The sequence below is a fragment of the Bombus huntii genome, chromosome 7, assembly GCF_024542735.1.
Source record: "Bombus huntii isolate Logan2020A chromosome 7, iyBomHunt1.1, whole genome shotgun sequence".
NCBI classification, from domain to species: domain Eukaryota; kingdom Metazoa; phylum Arthropoda; class Insecta; order Hymenoptera; family Apidae; genus Bombus; species Bombus huntii.
The window spans coordinates 961423-984761 of record NC_066244.1 but is presented as its reverse complement, the minus strand read 5'-3'; the positions used below and the strand labels follow the sequence as shown (position 1 = coordinate 984761).

At 40.0% G+C, this 23339-nt stretch overlaps 1 non-coding gene and 1 pseudogene across 1 annotated transcript; both read right to left on the bottom strand.

Moving 5' to 3' along the window:
* Window positions 1-1167: 1167 nt before the first annotated feature.
* Window positions 1168-1274, bottom strand: LOC126868136 (U6 spliceosomal RNA). The gene has a single exon (XR_007690535.1). It is a non-coding gene; the product is annotated as a U6 spliceosomal RNA (small nuclear RNA).
* Window positions 1275-6418: 5144 nt separating this feature from the next.
* On the bottom strand, window positions 6419-6536 carry LOC126868139 (5S ribosomal RNA; annotated as a pseudogene).
* Window positions 6537-23339: the final 16803 nt, after the last annotated feature.

Here is a 23339-nt window from a genome sequence, read left to right as displayed (position 1 = left end):
GGACGTCGCTGTTAATTGGCTAAATTTTGAGTTGGTGGTTGGAAAAGGATGCTAACCACCCTTGAGAGAAAGATGCTAGTAGGAAGCGTCGTAGGTGAGGAAAGCAGATTTCCAGTATCTTCCTGTAATGGGCGGTAGGTATAGGGGCTGTTAAGACAAAGACCATTTGTCCCTTTGGAGGACCTTAGCTAAATTAATCCTAAGATTTGTAGCGGGTCCTTAGGTTAACTGAAAATATTCTGTAATAATGTATAGGCATCTGGCAATCATCTTGTCCGAAGGATAGGGTCTTTGTGTAACGAGCCATGGGACAGAAACCGTTGGAAAGTTTGCTGTCGAGTGTCGCTACACTTCCTTCTGTTACTGCCCTCTTAGTACATTCCTTGGTTAGCCGTTCCACCGTCTCCTGGAGACGACTGACCTCACTCTCCAGAAAGCGCACCATTCTCCGCAGGTATGCGCTGTCCGCGTGTTCATGTCCCTGAATCGGTTAGCTGTCCTTCTCGGTCCCTTCTCTTTCCTCTGATTCCGTCTTTATATCCTCTTTCCGCACGTCGTCGTCGCCAACGGCACTGTCGCGGATGCAGAGACGGCAGAGATCGGCGATTGTTGAGGCGACGGCGGAGGTGGTGACCACGTGCGCCGTTGGAGTTCAGCGTTAGACGCTCTCGCCCTCCGTGAGGCCAACCATGACCGAGTAATTTTCCGGTATGATCGCTTGTCGTAGAGGAAGGACACGATGACATTTCGTCGTCGAATCTCATCCTGCCGCCGCCACCGTACCGCGAAAGCAGCCCATCCGACGAAGATCCCGGGCCGCCGATAGTTACATCCGGACCCTCTGACCTTCCCCGAGACTCCTCTGGTTGCACGTCCTCTTCACCAGACGCATGAACACGCCCGGGGGCCTGATGGTCCACCCCCGGACGGCCACGATTGCTCGATGGCGACGCAGCGGGGCTCGCTTTACAACCCGCGGCTGCACCGGTACTGAGGTATCTTTTCCTTGCGCCGTAAACGTTACTGCCTTTTTTGTCTGCCATATCCATCCTCCGCAAAATTCTCTGCACCGGATCTGCAAACTGGCGGGTGCCAAAGGCACCGACGAGCCACTTTCCCAGGGCATAGTCCTACGCCCTGAAAACCCATACCCGCCTCGTGTTCCCCGAAAGTGTGGATCGCTTCACGATTTTGCGTGTCATACTTGCGCAGGGGTCATGCTAATCTTCTATGTATCGTTCCAATTTTAGTATATGTAATGCCGAAGCAAGTACTCCCCAATTTCTACCTGATGGAACAATAACCATAAGGAATGTCTCGATTTGAAGGTGTTTTAGGCCACTTAACGGCTTTAGCGGTAAATCCAGAAGCCTCGTTTTATGACCGTTCCTTAGGATTGTTGCGACCTGCATAATTATATGTCGGAGATGAAAGGAAAACCGGAGCCTTCCCTTTGCAACTTTTGGGAAAGTTTTCTAATGCTTTAGCCTAGATTTTATCATAGCTGTAATTAAGCAATTGTTGTCATTTGTAATTGTTTGATATTTGTGATTGCGAAAGTGGGTTCGAGGTGACAACTGCTCGCCGAACGTAGCCACGGTCACGGGATAAACGTTTTGCCTGACGAAGGTGTGGATCGGTTATATTGTTCTCCCTGGAAATCACATAGAATTGTACTTTGGAGATGTCGATATAATGGGACACACGTTGTATTAGGAATCAAACTCCAGACAGAAACTGCCTAGCAACGGCGTTTGGATCTTTCTCGATGCTTCCAAAGAGTGTACAACAAACTTTTGACAGAAACTGCCTAGCAACGACGATTGGAACCTTCTCGATGCCTCCAGCGAGCATATAACAAACAAATGCAGTCGTATAGCGAAAAAGATTTTCATCAGATATTCATTCGTGTGATCGCCTTGGAAAGTGATACATCGAGAAATTTACCGAGTGTCTCAGCAATCGTATTTTTTTGTGTTTAAAATTATTCTACGCATAGTAAAGAGTTATCCCGTTGACCGTGGATTCGTTTGAACCCAGGAACATTGTTAATAGTGTTAATTAAATTCATTATTCGTAAAACCTATTAATCATTAATCTCATTATTCGTTAAATTTATTATTCGTAAGACATATTATTCGTTCCTCTTATTATTCGTTAAACTTATTATTCTTTAATCTAATTATTAGTTAAACTTATCGTTTGTTAATCTTATCATTTATTAAACTCATTATTCATAATATTTTGTAAAATCTTGTTTATTCGCGTAAATATAATCTCTGTTTCGTAAAACAATGGCTAATTCAAACGAAGAATCTTTACGCGCCTTAAATTCTAATGATAACCCGACATATATATGCACAGTTGATGGAAACCTCGACCGTAGAGAGTCACCGGACGTAACATATTCCATACTTCTAACAAAATATGGTGGTTTCCATAAAATGCATGTTAACATCTTGAAAGTTTTATTGTTTGGAGTGATGGAGTTAGACCTTTATATTTTTTAGTTGTTTCACATACTCACAATTTGTTTTTCAGAAGTGTTTTATCCATATCGATATTGTTATAGTAGTTATTGTGATAAATATGTTGCCATATGTTCTTGTAAGGTTCAGTAATCCTTAGAACAGTGTCTTCTAATTTTCTTCTTTCAACAGTATACACGTAAAAGTTGCATACGTAAGAGCATCCTGTAAGAGCTTCACATAGCACTCTTACAAGTATTCCATATTTTGTAATTTTTAATCGAAATACATTTTAATCGAAAGTCTGCTCCTCTAGAGAATCATACACTCATCCAACTACAATTGTTGTTAAGCTGAGGTTTCGTTTTCTTGGTTGTCTTGTGTTACGTTTTGTTTGGCTCGTTTTGGTTGTGTTGCCGTTAATTTTTGAATTCAGATTAAATTGTAGTGTTGTCTGTTATTTAATGCGATTGACAATTAAACTCCACGTTTCGGCTAACCTGCTACGCGCAGGAGTACTGGCACGGGAGAGGATTAAAGTTGGTGAAAATAAATGTTCGCTTAATCCTATTATATTATTAGACAAATATTCTTCACAAAAAAATGTTTATTCATATTTTAATTGGATATTGGCAGAATTCTCGTTGAAATTTCAAATACTCGAAGTTACTCGAATCGTTCGCAATACGTTTTCACTCTTATTAATTACAAGATTTTAATTTGTTAGATTTGCAATAATTTACAAATTGACAAATGCAAACACGTCGATTAACAAGACTAACAAGAACTGGGGAACTGAGGAACTCTGAACTAAGGAATTACCTCTCTCTCTTCTATGTTGCTACGCTTATTTATATGTCGGAGATGAAAGAACACCGGAGCCTTTGGAATTTTGGATAATTCCGCAACATTGTAACCTAGAGTCTACTATAGCTGTAATTGAACAATTGTAGTTATTCAATCCGATTGTAATTGTTCGAGAGTTGTGATAATGAGCTTGGGCTCGAGGCGACAGTCAGTCGCCGAACGTAGCCGCGGTCACGGGATGAACGCTTTGTCTAACAAAGGCATGGAATAATTCTATAGCTCTCCTTAAAAAGCAAATAGTTGTAACACTCGACAGTAAACATTCCAACGGTCTCTGTCCCGTAGCTCGCCACACGCAGACAATATTCTTCGAGTAAGATGATTGCCAGATGTCGATGCGTCTCCGCAGTACATGTTCAGCTAACTCGAGGGCCCGTTATAAATCTTAAGATTTAGTCAACTAAAGTCCTTCAAATAGACAAACAGTCTTTGTCCCAACTACGGGAAAATAGGGGAGACCTATTTTTCAATGAGCGGCGTCACCCACTAGCAACTTTCCCTCGAGGGCGGCTAGCATCTTTTTCTAACCACCGATATGGAGATTGACCAATTAGCAGCAACGCCAATTTCCCTTACTTTCTGAACGAAGGCTTTTCTCAACGAATCCGATGATCTCGTGTCCTTAGACACACCCCATTATAGTTTTCCTCTGTGGCATCATCGGGACGGGAAAGGCATTCTCGCTCGCGATCTCATCGATGAAAGGAGTAACCCTTTACGACGACTGAATATTACGCGTCCGACTTAGATTTTGTGAGTACGTTCATCTATCATCCCGTCGACCGCGGATTCGTTATTGAACCTAGGATCATTGTCATTAGTTTCTCGAGTACCTAACTACCACGGTTACTTGTCCGGTTCTATAATAATCGTATTTCCACTAGTCAATGTCTTCTCTATTGCATAACGACAACGTGTAACCCAAACGAAGATTCGTTTCACGCCCCTAACCCTAATTCTAATGTAAACCCGACATATATTTAGGTCTACCGTGGAGGGGTCGTCATGTGACGGGTTATTCCATGGGGGTTGTGAGGCTCGAATTTGGTTTCTATACAAATTGTTAAAATTTATTTACATTTCAAATTGGAACGCTCACTCGCGCTATTGGTGGTTTCAGTCTACGTTACACGCGGGACGTGACACTTGTTTACGCTGTGTCTTAATTTCTAATATTCCCTTTTGATGCTACCTGGGGAAACGCGGGTGCTGCTTATCTTCTGCTGAAGTTTCGTCTTCTTGATTATCCTGTTTACGCCGCTTATTGCATAACCTGAGGCGTCTGTCGTAAGATTAAAGTGTTTGGAAAAATCCGGATATTGCAGAATAGGTTTTGTCATTAGCGCTGTTTTTAAATTGTTGAATGCATTTTCTTGATTCTCCGACCATTTAAAGGGGATGTCTTTGTTCAATAGTTGTGTTAATGGTTTTGCAATTTTGGGGAAATTAAGTATAAATCATCTGTAGTATCCCGCTAGTCCCAAAAACTGTTTGATATTTTTCGCTTTCCTTGGTCATGGAAATTTCGATACGGCTTCGATCTTCTGTGGAGCGGGTTTTACACCATCTTTACTGATTATGTGTCCCAAATAACTTTGTGTCGTAGGAACTCGCATTTATCGGGTTGCAATCGCAATTTGGCTGCATTTAGTATTTCCATTAACTCGTTAAATTTAATTTCGTGTTCGCGAGGAGATCTTGAATAAATCACTGTGTCATCCAGATAGACGAATAGTTCTACTCCTTGCAATCCTGATAACGCTGAGTTCATCAAGCGTTGAAATGTTGCTGGAGCATTTTGAAATCCAAGGGCCATTCTTTTGAATTGGAAGTGTCCGTATGGTGTTGAGAATGCAGTCTTGTGGGCATCCTCCTGTGTCATTCGAATCTGGCCGAAGCCTGATGCCAAATCGAACGTGGAAAAATATTTTGCACTTCATAATTGATCCAATATCTCTGTAGTGTTGGGGAGGGGATAAGCATCGCCGAACATTTTATCATTATGCTTTCGAAAATCAATAACTAGACTGCAATGTTTGTTTCCTTGCGAGTTTGGTTTCTTTGGCACAATCCATAGTGGAGAATTGTATGGAGATATCGATGGTTCTACGACATCAGTATCCAATAATTCTTGAATTTGACGATTTATCTCTTCTTGATGTACAGGTGGATAACGGTACTGTTTAATATTGATCGGTATATCGTCCGTTGTGATTATTCGATGCTCTAGAATTTCGGTTCCTTCCAACGTATTTCCTGAGATTTGAAATCTACCTTGATTCCTCCGAATTAATTCTTCGACGATTTTTCTTTCCTCCTTGTTCAAGTGTTCAAGTCGTAATAATTCGATTATTTTGTCGAACCTATTTTCTTTTGATTTTGAAATTGCGTTGCAAGTCGTGCTAGGCGGCGAGCCGAGGTTCTCCAATTCTTTAATTAGCATTGTAGGTGTGATAAATTCGTAATCTTTCGATGTGGTATTTATTATTCTTGTATATCCTCATCCCTTATGGTTCTTCGCTCCTACATTACCAAAATAGACCCCCTTGATTGGTTCGATTTTGGGAATAAATCCCTCTTTTATCTCCGGATTTGTAATGTTAATCGAACATGGCACCGAACTTCGTTTCAGCACGATTATCTTTTTTCTTGTATCGAAGAGGATATAAATATTTCCCCACTTGATATGTTTTCGCTTGTAATCCAAACGAGCCTTGCATCCTGGGAAAAATTCGGATCGCAAGATTCCATCTTGATCGATCAGCAATGAGTCAACTACGTGAAAAATAACTTTTTTTTTTATATATATTTTACGTGAAGGAAATCGGCACGGACGCCAGGCCGTTTCTGATAACCGTCCCGGCTGCGATCGAGAGAGGCCCGGGAACCGCTGTGAGCGTCGCAACGGGGCCTCCCCCGCTGATGGGACGGTGTGTGGCCATTGTCACATTGCGCCTCGTCGCCGGAGCCGCCGTGCCAGGCAGCCCGGTTTCCCTACCGGACTGTTTGGCGGCCCCGAGGCGCTGTGCCGCCAAGCGCCCAAGCCCGAACCCCATGGTGGGTGCGGCGGGCCCAGCGCGCTCTGCCAACGCCACACGGAATCCCAGGCGATCACCCATCCAAGTACTATCCCTGCACGCCGCTGCTTAACTTTCGTGATCTAACGGGAACGAGTGCACTCAGCGCGGCCAGGGCATTGCCTACTTTCACTTGAACTGGAATGCATTTAACTATGTGTACTGCTTCTCCTGCGACCAAAGCCATGTGTCCTGGAGTTTTGGTTATTGCATACGCAAATTCACCAGGTAATATAGTTATATATATCACCGATGATATATATCAGTATATATCACCGATATATATATATGTCGGAGATGAAAGGAAAGCCGAAGCCTTTCCTTGGAAATTTTGGGAACATCCTCTAGTACCTTAGCCTAGATTTTATTATAGTTGTAATTGCTTAAGATTTGTAATAAGCGAGATTGGGTTCGAGGTGACAATCGGTCGCTGAACGTAGCCACGGTCACGGGATGGATGTTTTATCTAACGGAGGTCTGGAGTGGTTGTATGTGTTTTCCGAGAAATGTGGTTGTGGCGGCATGCGGCCTCGAGAGCGGGCCGAGCCACGTGTGATGTTGCCTCGGAGGTGCCGATGCAATGGGACATACATTGTATTAGTAATCAAAACTCCAGGCAGAAACTGCCTAGCAACGGCGTTTGGAACTTTCTCGATGCTTCCAACGAGTGTGCCTAGCAACGGCGTTTGGAACCTTCTCGATGCTTCCAAACGGGTATAGAAAACAAAATGCAATCGTACAGGGAGAAAAATCTCCACGAGGCTGGCATTCTTGCGATTGCCTTGGAGAGTGATACATCGAGCATTTTCGACGATCGCATTTGCGTCTAAGATAGTTTCGCTTAGTAAGGAGTTATCCCGGTGACCGTGGATTCGTTTGAACTCAAACATTGCTAATAGTATTATTTAATTTAATTATTCGTAGATCGTATTATTCATTAGGCTTAGTGTTTGTTAGACTTATTATTAGTTGAACTTATTATTTGTTAAGCTTAGTGATAGACCTGTATATCGTGTAAATAAAATCTCGGCTTTGTGAAACGATGGCTAGTCCACATGAAGAGTCGTCGCGCGCCCAAAATTCGAATCGTGACCCGATATATAAAAAAAGATAGGCGAATGAACAATACTTTATTCAAAAGGCGAAGTTACACTTCAATAGTGTTGAAGTAGTTACCACTTCTAAGAAAACTCTACATCTGGTCTTTTTTAGTTTTCTCAAGCACTGAAGCCATCGACAGCGTGTAGACAAAAGACTGCGACGAAGTCAGGCCATAAACAGTAGACAGGCGACGTTGGCTTCGGGGTTTTTCAGTTATTAGGTAACACAGCTAGCGTGCGGATCTGGACCAGCTCAAATTGTATTTTTACTTATTACACTTCTATTTAAATATATTTTCTACCTTACAATTTATCCACGTGTTTTCTCTGTTTACACACCGAATAACCTCAACAGGTTATGGGCCCAGGGCTGTAAATTGCAAGGTAGCAACGTGAAGTGAATAAATTGTTAAAGTGTTGCGCTTAGTAAAATAAGGGATAGTGCTAAAATGGAATCAGCAAGTGCGAAGGTCGAGATGTTACGCGGCGAAGAAAATTGGCTCCAGTGGCGTTTTGTTATGCGTACACTTTTGGAGGAAGATGACGACCTGATCAACGTGTGTGAAGGGAATTTGTGTCATCCAGGTAACAGCGTGGAAGATTTTTGAAAGCAGATCGATTAGCGAGAAAATTAATCGTGACCTCAGTAGGAAAGAAACCGTTGGATCTTCTTTTATGTTGCACGACAGCACATGAAATGTGGAAAAAGCTGAATACAGTATATGACATGAAGTCGGATGAGAATTTAAATATGGTCCAAAAGCAGTTCTTCGATTTTAAATAGGAAGAATCTGAAAATGTCTCTTACAACCTATCAAAGTTGGAACTCATAGCGGCGAAGATGAAAGTCCTTGGGAGTGAAATTGGCGAGAAAATGCTGATAACACGCATTTTATCGGTGTTACCAAACAAATTCGATCATTTTCACAGTGCGTGGGATTCCGTGGAAGAAGAAAAGAAGACAGACAGGCTTAGTATCAGGCTGATGACGGAAGAAATTAGATGGAAGAAAGACGACCAGGAAACATCGGTGGCACTGGTAACAAAAGGTAATAATTATAAAAGGGAACAGCAGAAGCAGTCAAGTAAACGTGAATACGAGAAACAAGGACCAAGTTGCTTTAACTGTGGAAAAGTTGGCCATCTAAAGAAGGATTGCTTTAGATGCTTTATATGCAAAAGGAAAGGCCACACCAGCAAAAACTGTTTTAAAAATAACAAAAGAAGCAACAGTAGAGACAACCAGGAACCTAGAAACCAAAATCGGGATCACAGCGGAATTGGTCTATTAGGAAGTACCTCGGCGATACAAACGGCAAACCCTGATGTTTGGATAATCGACTCAGGAGCTACGGATCACATGACAGGACGACGGGAATGGTTCAGCGTTTTCGAAGAATTCGATAACACGGTGAAGGTAGAGATCGGCGTTCATGGATGCGTGCGGCAAAGGAAAAATCAGAGTAGAGACTTTTGTGGACGGCAAATGGGTAACATGTACAATGAACGATGTTCTATACGTACCAGGTATGAAAAGAAATCTATTTTCGATTAGATCTGTCGCAAGAAGGGGCATAGATTTTTGTATTTCAAAGGAAGGGACCAATTGCATATTTTTACAAAATCAGAAAATAATAGCAAGAGGTTCTGTTATCGGAAATTTGTATAAAGTAGATATGCGAGTTATCATACCGTCAGTTTGTAATTTTAGCAATAGAGCGGAGTCAAACGCGGACACATTGCAGTTATGGCACGAACGGCTATGTCATCAGAACATCAGACATGTTAAAGAATTCTTAAAGAATTCAAATATGAAAGTTGTAGAGGATAATAACTTTTTCTGTGAAGGTTGCGCGTACGGGAAACAGCATAGATCGAGTTTTCACGAGAAAATCAATCGGGCGACTAAACCTCGCGAAATTATTTATACGGATGTATGTGGACCTATGGAAGTCGAGTCATTAGGCAAGAAACTGTATTTTCTGACATTTAAAGATGATTTTTCAAAATTCACAAAGATTTACTTCTTACGACGTAAGTCAGAAGTAATTGAAAAACTAAAAACCTTTTGCCTAGAAGTTGAAAATCAATTTAAGGATAAAATTAAAGAAATTCATAGTGATGGAGGGAAAGAATTCCAAAATAAAGAAGTTTTTTTTTTTTTTTTATTTATTTGTTGAAATTACAATCAATTCTCGCGTTGAGAATTTTCAGTAATTTTTCTGGCGTGGCGCAGTGACATGGCTGTTTATTTACAATAAGTTAATACTTATTATAGATAGTTATAATTTATGATCTAGAAGTATTATAAGTAAGTGCATATGCTTGATTTGGATAATTAAATGAATCTAACGTTTAGGTCTAGCGGGTAGTGCCTCTTCAGCCTGCGAATCTGGTCCGTCGTATCGAGTAGTCCAGTGATTAGGGGGTTTCGGTGTTTGTTGATTCTTTTGCTGTATCTGTTGCTATATTTTGCTATTTCCTCTTTGACGGTGGGTATCTTGAGGTCGCGGTGTATTGTTTCATTGGTTACATACCAAGGTGCGTCAATTAGGGATCTTAGCGTTTTCGATTGAAAGCGTTGGAGTATTTCGATGTTGGAGTTACTTGCTGTTCCCCATAGTTGGATTCCGTAGGTCCAGACAGGTTTTATTACGGTCTTGTAGAGGGTAATTTTATTCTGTAAATTTAGTTTGGAGCGTCGGCCCGTGAGCCAATAGAGTTTTTTTAGTTTGTCCTTTAGTTGCTTCCTTTTATCTGAGATGTGTGTCTTCCACGTTAGTCTCCTGTCCAGGGTCATGCCCAGGTATCGGACTGTGTCCCTGCTAGGAACTGTTGCATTGTTGATGGTGACCTGGGGGCAGGTTTGTTTTCGGAGCGTGAAGGTTACATGTGAGGATTTCTTTTCGTTGACTTTGAAGCCCCATTTGTGAAACCACTTTTCCATGGAGTCGAGACTTCGCTGGAGAGTGGATGAGGCTATTACCGGGTCTGCGTGGGAAGCTAATAGCGCTGTGTCGTCTGCAAATGTCGCTATTGTTATATCGTTTGATATAGGTAGGTCGGCAGTGTAGATGGAGTACAGTAGGGGTCCGAGGACACTACCTTGGGGTATGCCGGCTTCTATTGGGAATGTTGCGGAAGTGGCGTCTAGGTATTTAACCATGAATTGTCTATTGGTTAGGTATGATTTTAGGATGGAGAAGTAGGGGTGGGGTAGGATCTTTTTAAGTTTGTATAGTAGCCCTTCATGCCATACTTTATCGAATGCCTGTTGGATGTCTAGGAAAACCGCTGAGCAATATTCTTTCTTTTCAAGTGTTTGGCTGATCGTATGAGTTAAGCGGTGGATTTGCTCTACTGTAGAATGATGTTTTCGGAAGCCGAATTGGTGATCTGGGAGTGTTTTCAAGTTCTCTAGGATTGGAAGGAGTCGATTCGTGAGCATCTTCTCGAATAGTTTGGACAGGGTAGGTAAAAGACTGATTGGGCGATAGGAGCAGGTTTCGTGTATCGGTTTACCGGGTTTAGGGATGAGGGTAATCAATGAGATTTTCCAAGCCTTAGGATAGTGTTCCAGGCGAAGGATAGCATTAAAAATCGATGTGATGAGTGCTATCCCTTTTGTGGGAAGTTCCTTGATTGCTCTATTGCCTATTAGGTCGTGTCCTGCTGCTTTCTTGGGGTTTAGGCGACTGATTGTTTCTATAGTCTCAGCAGAGGAGAAGGGTTCGATAGGAGGGGACATTTGGAAGGGGGTGTGTAGGTATTCAGTAACGTCCGCGGCGGCTTGGGGGGAATGGGGTTTGAATACTTTTGACAAGTGTTTTGCAAACAGGTCGGCTTTTTCGATAGGGCTTCGCGCCCATCCACCTTGCGGACGGCGGATAGGTGGGATTATTTGTGGGGGGCGTGTGAGTTTCCTGGAGGCCTTCCATAGTGAGTAGTTGGTGTCGGCTGTGGGCGATAAGCTGGCGAGGTATTTATGGAAGCAGTCGTTTTTATAGTTTGTTAAGGTTCTGGTTAGCTTTCTAGTTGCGTTGTTAAGTTTTCGTTTGTCCTCCGGTGTTCTGTGGGTCTGCCATACTCTTCTTAGTCTACGTTTTTCTGCTATTTTTTTTAGTATGAATTGTGGATATTCTTGTTTGCTGTTGGTTGGCTTTGTCGGTGTGGAGAGGCGGATTGCGTTTATTATGCTCGTGTTTAAGTATTCCGTGGCTGCTTCGATATCTTCCTTTGTTTTTAGTGGGGTGAAGGCTGAGGTTGAGTATGTAAAGACTTCTCTGAAGAGCTGCCAGTTGGTGTGTTGGTTGTGAATGGAGCCATTAGGTGTACTCTCGATGATTGTTGAACTGACTGTTGCTATCACGGGAGAATGATCAGAGGAGAGATCTGCCGAGGAGTTGATCTGGACGTGTCTTGATGGGATATTTTTAGTTATGAAGAAGTCGAGAAGGTCGGGTATTTTGTTGGTGTCAGTGGGCCAGTATGTGGGTTCGTATGTGGTGAGGTAGTTGAGGTTGTTGTTTATTATGCTGTTTAAGAGGTTTTTGCCTCTTGCTGTAACCAGTCTGCTGCCCCATTGGATGTGCTTGGCGTTATAGTCTCCTCCAACTATGAATCTGTTGCCCAGGGTGTCCAGGAAGTTATCAAAGTCTTCTTTGGCGATGGAGTGTCTGGGAGGGCAGTATACTGCTGAGGTGGTGATTGAGCCATGACAGTCTTCTATTGCTACGTTTGTTGCTTGGAGGTAGTCTTTCTGGAATGGTGGGAGTTCGTAGTGCTTAATTCTTGCTTTGATTATTATTCCGGTGCCACCGTGGGCCTTTCCGCTGGGGTGTTGAGTATGGTAGAATTTGTAACCATTTATTTTCAGGTAGCTCTTGTCGGTGAAGTGGGTTTCCGATACGAGCATTACGTCGATTTGCTGGTGTTTTAAGAAGAGTTCTAGTTCACGTTTGTGTTGCGCTAGACCGTTGGCGTTCCAGAGAGCTATGCGCCTTGGTTTTATTTTGAGTCGGGGCGTGCTAATTTTTCCACGATGAGTGTTAGTAGCGATAGCAAGTGATTTATTTGCTCCGATTGTTTCTCTATTAGCTTTTCGAGCCTTGAGGAGTTGTCTGCGTTTGGTGGGTTGGGGACACTGTTTTGGGGAAGGTTCCTTTGGCTGTTCGGGTTATTTTGGATGCCTTATACTGCTTGGGCATAGGAGGTTGAGGTGGAGATGAAATTGGTAGGACTGGGTGTTTGGTTGGTTGAGGGGGTTGGGGTAGTCGAGAATTTCGGCGGGCTGGTTGTTTGGTTGGATACCTCTTTTGCTCTGAGCTTAGGGTACCTGTTCGTGTATAGTGTTTTATATGCTGGGCAGCCTTTGTAGTTGGCAGGGTGGTCCCCTTGGCAGTGGATGCATTTCGCTGGGGTTTCCGGTGATTTGGCGCACTGGTCAGTGGAGTGAGAGCCTGCGCATTTAACGCAGCGGAAAGTATGGTTGCAGTATTTCTGCGTGTGACCGTACCTTTGGCACCTTTTGCACTGCACTATTTCTTTTTTCACGAGCGGAGGTTCGATCTTTACTATCGCGTTCATTAGGCGACTGACGCTGTATATTTCCTTATTATTCGGTTTTTGTTTTATGTCTAGGAAGAATAAGGATAACGGGTCTTTCGAGACTCTATGCCTTATGTTACTTACGTTGATGACTTCGTGGCCAAGTTTTGAGAGTTCGTATTTTAGTTCGTCTATGTCTGCTGAGTGGTGTATGTTTCGTAGGACCACCCGGAAAGGCCTTTCCTGTTTGAGTTGGTAGGTGTGGAAGTTGGCGTTCAGGGTCCTGAGTGTCTTGGTGAGTTTTCTGTAAGCTTCTGGGTTCGTCGGTAGTATTTTCACCTTGTTGTTGCTTATCTTAAGGTTATATTCCTCCTTGCTGATATCTCTCTCTAGGGACTTGGTCATTGTCTGTATGTCAATGACGTCATCTACAAATATTGGTGGGGGAGGGGGGATTCTCTGTGAATGTTGGTTTGGTGGCGGTTCTACGATTTCCATGGCGTCGTTTGAGGATTCCAATACGGCGAACCTGTTGTGTGTGTTTATTTGCGTTGCTGGTTCTATTTTCCTTTTCTTTGTAGTGTTAGCGTCGTTAGTGCGGAGAGTTCTGCTGCACTTCTGCCACGGGGGGGGGGGGGGGTAGCACGGGGTAGCTGCGAGTCTGCTCCGGAGAGCCTGGTCGCGGTTGCTGGGCCATCATCGAGCTAGTTAATTCGGAATGAACAACTAGTCGTGAGGCTGTGAGGCTAGTATTCGGGTTGGGGTTAGGTGCGTGGGATTTTCTTCTGCCTAGAGGGTAAGGGACACTTAGCTGCGTTCTCTTTCGACAGTTGGGCGACACGTGTTGTTTTCGAACTACGCTGGGCACTAGAGACACGTCTGCACGCTTCGGCACTCCACAGCGAACTGAAAAATAAAGAAGTCAAAGAATTTTTAAGAAGTCAGGGAATTAGGCACACGATTAACGTCCCATACACTCCTGAACAGAATGGTGTCGCAGAAAGGGAAAATAGAACAATAGTAGAGGCAGGTCGGTCGATGCTATATTCGAAACCAAATCTACCGCTGTTCTTATGGGCCGAAGCCATGAACACAGCAGTACATGTCATAAATAAGACGGGGCCGACAAGACAAGATAAGAAAACACCATATGAACTGTGGTACGGGAAACCGCCGAATTTAGAAAAGTTTAGGGTTTTCGGTACTGAGTGCTTTGCTCACATACCTGCGGAGAAAAGGACAAAACTTGACAAAAAGGCTAACAAAGGATATTTGGTAGGCTATTTAGATGACGGACGAGGGTATCGAGTGTACGTGCCAACAGTAAAAAATGTAATATTAAGCCGTGACGCAATATTTAAGCCTGAACTAGAAAATGCGAAATTCGTAAAATTAAGTTTACCGAAAATTGTCGAGCGCGAAGATGTGAGTGCGCAGAGCGATAGAGCATGTACGTATGAAAGTGCAGAGAGTGAACATGAAAAACAACCTCATGGAACTAGCGACAATGTGAGACAATTGAGAGATAGAGATAAGATCAAACGAACCGATTTTTATGGTAACCCAGTAACGTACGTAGCGGAAAAATTACCGGTGGATTTAACGAAGCGATGAGATCCGAAAAGAAAGAGTTATGGGAAACAGCTATGAATGATGAAATGAAATCGCACCATGAAAATAAGACGTGGATACTTGTAGAAAAACCTAAAGATCAGAAGGTACTTAGCAATAGGTGGGTTTTAACGATAAAGCTAAATCCGGACAACTCGGAACGATACAAAGCGCGACTTGTAATAAAAGGGTGTTCACAGAAAGAAGGCATAGATTATAAGGAAACATATAGTCCCGTTGCTCGGTTTGACACAATTAGATTAATGCTCAGTATTGCAGCCAAAAATAATTTACACCTCGGACAGTTCGACATTAAAACCGCATTCTTATATGGAAGTCTGAAAGAAGATATTTATATGAAACAACCTAAAGGTTATGATGATGGTACAAATCGGGTTTGTAAATTGCTATAAAGCCTATATGGCTTAAAGCAGTCTCCAAGATGTTGGACGGAACGTTTCACAAAATTTATCTCGAACTTAAAATTTTATCAGAGTAACGCAGATCCTTGTTTTTATATTTATACAGAAGACGACAAATTAATGTTAATGACCATATACGTAGACGATGGACTGGTAGCAGCTTCAGACGAATCTTTAATTGATAAATTCTTCGATGATTTAAATAAAGAATTCAAAATTACGAGTTCGAAAGAAGTAAAGAGTTTTCTTGGACTTGAAATTAATAGATTAGAAGATGGTTCAATATTCATTCATCAGAGTAGGAATATCGAAAACATATTGGAAAAATTTAATATGAATGAGGCAAACAGTGTTTCTACACCTATCGAGACTAATTGGAACGAAAGTAACATAGGCGATAATGATTGTAACGCACTATACAGAGAAGCCGTAGGGAACTTAATGTTTTTACAAACCGTAAGTAGGCCAGATATTAGTTTTGCAATAAATATAGCGGCGAGACACTTAGAGAATCCAAACCAGTATCAATGGAAATTAGTCAAACGAATTTTGCGCTACATAAAAGGGACCGCAGACATGGGACTCTTATATACAAAAGCAGGCAGTCTCGAAACCTTTAGCGACGCTGACTATGCAGGCGACAAAGAAACAAGAAAGTCGACATCAGGCGTTGTATGTAAGTATGCGAATGCGGCCATCACATGGCAATGTAAGCGATAACAATGTATAGCTCTATCTACGACCGAAGCTGAATATGTCAGTGCAGCCTCAGGAGCGAAAGAAATTATGTGGCTAAAGAAAATATTTCTTGAATGTAAATTAGAGATCCTTAAGTATATGCTATGTGTAGACAATACTAGTGCCGTGAAATTAATTAAGAATCCAGAATTCCATCAAAGAAGTAAGCATATTGACGTAAGATATCATTTCTTGCGAGATTTATACAATAGAGGCGAAATTGATATAACGTATGTAACAAGCGAAGAGCAATTGGCAGATATATGTACAAAGGCGTTGCCAAAACCGAGATTTGAATATTTAAGGAAAAAGTTAGGTTTGAAAAGTAAAAAAGATATTAAGAGGTAATTGTTTGTAAACATGTAGAGTTTTTAGGGAGGGTGTCGAAGTGATTATTACTTCTCAAAAAAAAAGAGGAAAAACTCTACATGATCTGTTTAGTCTTCTAGTTTTTTTTGTGTAATAAATTAATTTGTATGGAAAAGAGAAAGGCGGCTGGCAAATGTACTTGAGAAGGCATTGACAAATTAATTTTCAGATATTTACGACAAGAGTTAGAAATTATTAAGAGATAATTCGTAAATTTGAGATAATTGTTTGTAGGGATGTAGAGTTTTAGGGAGGGTGTTGAAGTGGTTACCACTTCTAAGAAAACTCTACATCTGGTCTTTTTTAGTTTTCTCAGGCACTGAAGCCATCGACAGCGCGTAGACAAAAGACTGCGACGAAGTCAGGCCATAAACAGTAGACAGGCGACGTTGGCTTCGGGGTTTTCAGTTATTAGGTAACACAGCTAGCGTGCGGATCTGGACCAGCTCAAATTGTATTTTTACTTATTACACTTCTATTTAAATATATTTTCTACCTTACAATTTATCCACGTGTTTTCTCTGTTTACACACCGAATAACCTCAACAAATAGCAAAATACAGACTGACTTACTTACTAAAGAACTGGGATCTTTGCCTCCTCACTATGATTCATATATCTCACGGGTGGGAGTTCGGTTACTGTCTATTCTCACCGCTATCGCATGATCAGGTGTTATATGCATATCCTGAGGTCGGCGGATTCCTGGCTTCTGGGCGACGTTACAAACTAATCGATCCCCTGATTTCTGTTACGATAATAGGGGTGGTTCAATTGAGTTTACACTAAATTAACAGGTATAAATTAATGTTTATTTCAACAACTCCGTAAAGAGATAGTTACGCTGGTGCGTATGTACAAGTTAAGTAAGCGATTGATTTAAGGGTAGAAACCCGATAAAGGTATGTTGACTATTCTAACGATGAAAAATAAGTAAAGTTCTGTGACGATGCTCTGTCGGAGGAAAGCTAGTGATAGGTGTGTCTAAACATCGGATTTGTTGATGATAATGTTGGTTAGGAGAGCGAGGACAGTAGACATTGCTTCTGATTGAAATTGAACTTCGTATAAGTTGATGGAAATTTTATTGTATAAATCCAACAGAGTGTCGGTTCAAAGTGTTACAACAGAATAATGTGTTGAGCGCTAATTTAGGAGGGTTTTTATATGGAGGTTTTAGTTCCTTTGGAGGGGCTGTTTTGTTATTATTTCGATAGCTATGGCATGCAGGATGTTTCGTCTACTTTATTACTGTTTCTGAGCGGGTGGCCTTTCTTGAGCGTGTGACACTTCCACCGGCATGTCGGTTGACGTCCACGGTTCGGCTAGCGAAAAAAGAAATAAATCGTAAAACTAAAGGATCGTTCAAAATTGACACTTCATACGTTCGTTCAAGTTTGTATAACGAGATTGTGATATTAATTACACTATGTTACGTAGATATTAGTCTATGTTCATTATTTACTGAAACTGTAGTAAGACTGACTAAACTTCGATTTTGATGATTTTTGCGTATGTCGTGCAAATCTATATTTTGAAAAATCTTTTCCTATCCATACAAGGACTGAACTTGCTTAATTTCCCAGATATTCGCGAAAAACTGCCGGTATCGCTTGAATGAATTCTGCCTATAGTTGTGCGTCCGTGCAACCTATGCGTAGGTTGCTACCGGATACAGTATTTTGTTCATAGTATATGTAGGTATGATAGAGGGAGATTGAAAGATTACGGGAGATTGAAATATTATTTAACTGCCAGGTAAAGAGAGACGTCCGCTTGAACTCGCTGACTAAGCCCTCTTGTCTTCATGTAGGCATTCTCTGCAAACACACACATACATTCCTTTATGCAAAAACTGCCTAGGTCGAGTTCACCGTCAAGCCACAAACACGCGTGTGCTCGGCAAAAACAGAATAAGCCGATGAATCACCACTCAACGAAATAAACTTGATCATTACAATCGACAATATAGAGGAAATTTATGTCGATTTTCCCTAACAATAAATAATGTCAATGTTTGCGTACATTTATTGTACAATTACATTATTTATATGTCGGAGATGAAAGGAAAGCCGAAGCCTTTCCTTGGAAATTTTGGGAACATCCTCTAGTACCTTAGCCTAGATTTTATTATAGTTGTAATTGCTTAAGATTTGTAATAAGCGAGATTGGGTTCGAGGTGACAATCGGTCGCTGAACGTAGCCACGGTCACGGGATGGATGTTTTATCTAACGGAGGTCTGGAGTGGTTGTATGTGTTTTCCGAGAAATGTGGTTGTGGCGGCATGCGGCCTCGAGAGCGGGCCGAGCCACGTGTGATGTTGCCTCGGAGGTGCCGATGCAATGGGACATACATTGTATTAGTAATCAAAACTCCAGGCAGAAACTGCCTAGCAACGGCGTTTGGAACTTTCTCGATGCTTCCAACGAGTGTGCCTAGCAACGGCGTTTGGAACCTTCTCGATGCTTCCAAACGGGTATAGAAAACAAAATGCAATCGTACAGGGAGAAAAATCTCCACGAGGCTGGCATTCTTGCGATTGCCTTGGAGAGTGATACATCGAGCATTTTCGACGATCGCATTTGCGTCTAAGTTAGTTTCGCTTAGTAAGGAGTTATCCCGGTGACCGTGGATTCGTTTGAACTCAAACATTGCTAATAGTATTGTTTAATTTAATTATTCGTAGATCGTATTATTCATTAGGCTTAGTGTTTGTTAGACTTATTATTAGTTGTACTTATTATTTGTTAAGCTTAGTGATAGACCTGTATATACGTGTAAATAAAATCTCGGCTTTGTGAAACGATGGCTAGTCCACATGAAGAGTCGTCGCGCGCCCAAAATTCGAATCGTGATCCGACATATATAAATGTTCTTATGCTGTACAATTACATATATGTCGAGTCAAAGTCCCAATGTGGGCCCGAGACGTCCTCGTGGCGGGGGCTTGGGACAGGTAAGGATTCCTCACTAAAGCTATCCATTTTTTACTCTGAAGTTATTTTTATTGACACACACAAAAATGTTACAGAGTTGACACAAACACACAATAATCACACACTCGCAACGTTACAGACGTCGTTCGTGGAAAAATGGGTCTCTCCTGTCTTCCTGTAACTGGGACAAAGACTGTTTATCTGTTGAAGGATTTTAGGTAACTAGATATTAGTGTTTATAACGGTCCTCGGGCTAGCCGATCACGTACTGCGGAGACGCGTCGGCATCTGGTAAACATCCTGCCCGGAGAATAGGATCTGCGTGTGGCGAGCTACGGGACAGAAACCGTTGGAATGTTTACTGTCACGTGTCGCTACAAATCTTTCTTTTAAGGAGAGCTATAGGGTTACTCAATGCCTTTGTTAGATGGAGAGTTCGTCCCATTGACCGCGGCTACGTTCGGCGACTAATTGTCGCCTTGAGCCCAAGCTCATTGTCACAAGTCTCAAACAAATACAATTGGGTGGGATGACGGCAAATCGTTTAATTACAACTGTAGATTTTAATTACAATGTTTTTATGGATTTTCCCGAGGTTTCAGAGGGAAGGCACCGGTGTCCTCTTATCTCCGACATGTATTTAAATAATGTAGGGAATTTTGCTTCTGTTATTTCTACATTCCAACTGCACGAACACTTCTGTTTTTCACTATACATTCATAGATACATGTATCTTAAATGTTATACATACTTTGCATGTATCATGTTTAATGTATGATGTGTGCATAAAGATCTTGTTAAGACGGCTTGTTAAAATTGTACTTACATATCTATTTAATCAATCTTAAAGTACAAGTATTATACGTTTATATTTTTAAATATTCGCGCAAGGATGTGCGCAGGTACCATGTTGTACTGCTGAATTGTGGCCAATCAACGAGCAGTACTGTAAGCAATTCTAAGTAATAGTGGTTGACCGACACGAGGCACCACACAGTCGTTTTGTGGATTCGCACATGGTCACATGTGCGTCAGGTTGAAGGATGCCTACAATATGGATATATATATCAGTTAATAATGATTGCTAAACAAAGAATTATAAAGTTAATCTGTTAAATTTTGATAGAAGAGAATGTACTAATATAAAAGATGTAACACTTGACCAACCATTGATTTATTTAAGGTAAATATTTTATATATGCTTATAGAACCAAAGATTTTGCTTAAGTTATTCTAATATGAAACAGATATGTTTTATGTAATTTAACCTATATTATTGTTGTATACCAAATATATCGAACCATATGTATAATAGATAAATAGATAAGATCGTAGATCCAGACGGTCTAGACGTAGATCAAGATCGTAGATAAGAGAAATAAACGTGTAATATGTATTCAAAAATACAGAATTTATGTTCTTAATTCAATTGTATCTTTATTAACTGTGTAGGTAGGTTCGTACTTCTTTATCTAATACTAATACACGACTACTAAGGAATATGTACAAAACCGAAGAAAATTAAGTAATAAAATACCTATTTGTGATTATTGGTATGGGCCTACGTGAGGATCGATAACAATAACGATAACTTTGCAATTTTCATAGTTCAGTTTGCGATGCGATATACGAAATTTATTTAATTTCTATCCTTATTGACACAAGATAATAGGTTTCAAAGGTTCATTTTTAATTGTAAAATATTTTCTTATTCCTATTTTTTAAATTAAAACTTACAAATTTGCCATATTATCGTAGTACCTTTTTACCACACTTCGTCATATTATATAACAAGAACAAAATTTCTTGTCTATAAAAAAATAAAAAGACATCCCAGTGTAAATATTATATTAGCAGGAAATACGTTCAAACAGTGCTTAAAGTCATAAAGCGGTATGGGCTAGATTTCAGATGTATATGAAAATTGTATATATTTGCAAATATGTATATACAGGGCGGTTGGTAACTGGTGGTACAAGCGGAAAGTGGGTGATTCTACGCGAAAAAAGAAGTCGAAAATATAGAATAAAAATTTTTCGTTTGAGGCTTTGTTTTCGAGAAAATCGACTTTGAATTTTCGCTCGGTACATGTGCACTTTATCACGTCTCGTTATAACGGATCTCACTGTAGATCGTTGTCTCGATGGAAAAATTAAAAAAAAAAAAAACAAAATTTAAACAAAATTTGTATTCTATATTTTCGACTTCTTTTTTCGTGTAGAAGCACCCCTTTTCCGCTTGTACCGCCAGTTACCAACCACCCTGTATATATATGATTATATGCTCTCTTTATATCATAGTCTTGTAAAATTCCATAGTAAAATTACAATATCAATTTGTTTATGTTGCAGAATAAATAAAGGTAGCACCCGTGTATAGACGTATGTATAGATTCTTATGGAATCAGAAGATTGAACTGCCAAGATTGTTTCAAATGTATTCCAGCAGTAGTTAATGATATCCATATTGCTCATATATCACTGTTACATTTCGTAAATTAAATTGTGAGTATAGATATACAATTGTATTAGATATGAAATAACAGACAGGAAACCACTAATATTGGTACACAGATTTTGAAGTACATAGTTACTTATATATACAAACAATTTTTCAATGTGTTAATATATGTTAAAACCTATCTTTATTTGTATTAACATTAATAGATGATAAGAAAGCATTGAAGTATTAAACCTTTATTTGCTCTTCTACTTTTTGTCATAACTTATTTGTACAATTATTACTATTATCAAATGTACAATAATCTACATCTTCATTAATGGTAAAAATTTTTGATCCGCCAAAAATTGTATCAAGTGAAATTATATTTTAATAATCCAAACTATGTGAAGCGCTGATGGATTATTTTGTTTAAAGATGTCAACATTTCTTTTATAAATGTAAAAATATTACAACATTGCATTGTTAAACTTGAGAATGTTCTCTTTTTATGCAGATCAGATCGCTTTAAAATTATTTTTTTCTATATATTCTGAAACATTGATTATGGAATTCGTTAAGATTTTAAGAACAAAACCAATTTAATTGATCAATGATTAACAGAAGAGTGTGCTTTAATCATGTATGTTAGATAACATTCCGCCAAAAAATTTTAGCAAGTGAAACAAGATATATCCTGAGAATATTCTGAATGTTATAGCTATAAATACATTTATAATTTATCAATAAATTACGGTATAAAGATAATACAATTTTTTATTTTAATGCTGTAAGTTATTTGTTTTTATCAAAATTTTCTTATTTAAAAGCATTTGATGAAATTCGAACAAATAATGACAAAATATTGTAACATTTTAACTTAATTGCATGCATTAAATATATAATTCAATACGGTACTCTTATTAAATAATCATGTTTCAATTTTAATTTTTCCATTTATCTAACTTCCCTTAATTTCTTAGGGTGCTCAAAGTCTTTGGATCTCCAGAAACCTATGTACGGATTTCGTGTTATTCAACTAAACCTATTCTCCTGTAAAGTAAATCATTATAAATCTTCTCTTATGTTGGTATGGTGAGTCTCTTTTTATTATCTTTATTACAAGATGCATGTAATCATATGTTTTCTTTTTATTATGGCGGATTTAAATGATGTAATGCGTGCCTTTGCCAATGAATGTTTACAAATAACCATGATCCTGCTTGATCCGATAAGCCCTGTATTAAAAATATAATTAAAAACATCGGACCAATTGAGTGAGATCTCTATTTATAACGTGCCGCCTGCGTATGGAAAAGAGTAAAGATCACCGTGGCCTTGTCGCGGTTAGCGGTTGAACTCCAATTTGAAATTGTTTGTGTGCAACCCAACTTTTAACGCCAACCATCGCAATCTTGCTTTCGGAGGTTGATCCCGTCATTTTATTTAGCAAATGTTTTCCTTTTCCTCTTCGGATAACTAATTAGTTGTCCGATGTTATTTATTTTTCTTTAATTATTTGGTATATAGTTTACATAAACATAACGTATTCCTAAAAAACGTTTTCTTTGTCCAACGAACCCTCGATTCCTATACATCCTCTCCTGGTTATTTGCACATGCGTAACATTCACGTACCGTTACATGCGTTGCCATTCCATACTCTTTGTATTCTTCTTTTTATACTATTACTTGAATATAGAATTATAGAAAACGTTTAAAAATACAAAAGTACAAAACTATAGAAAATATAAAAATATAAAAA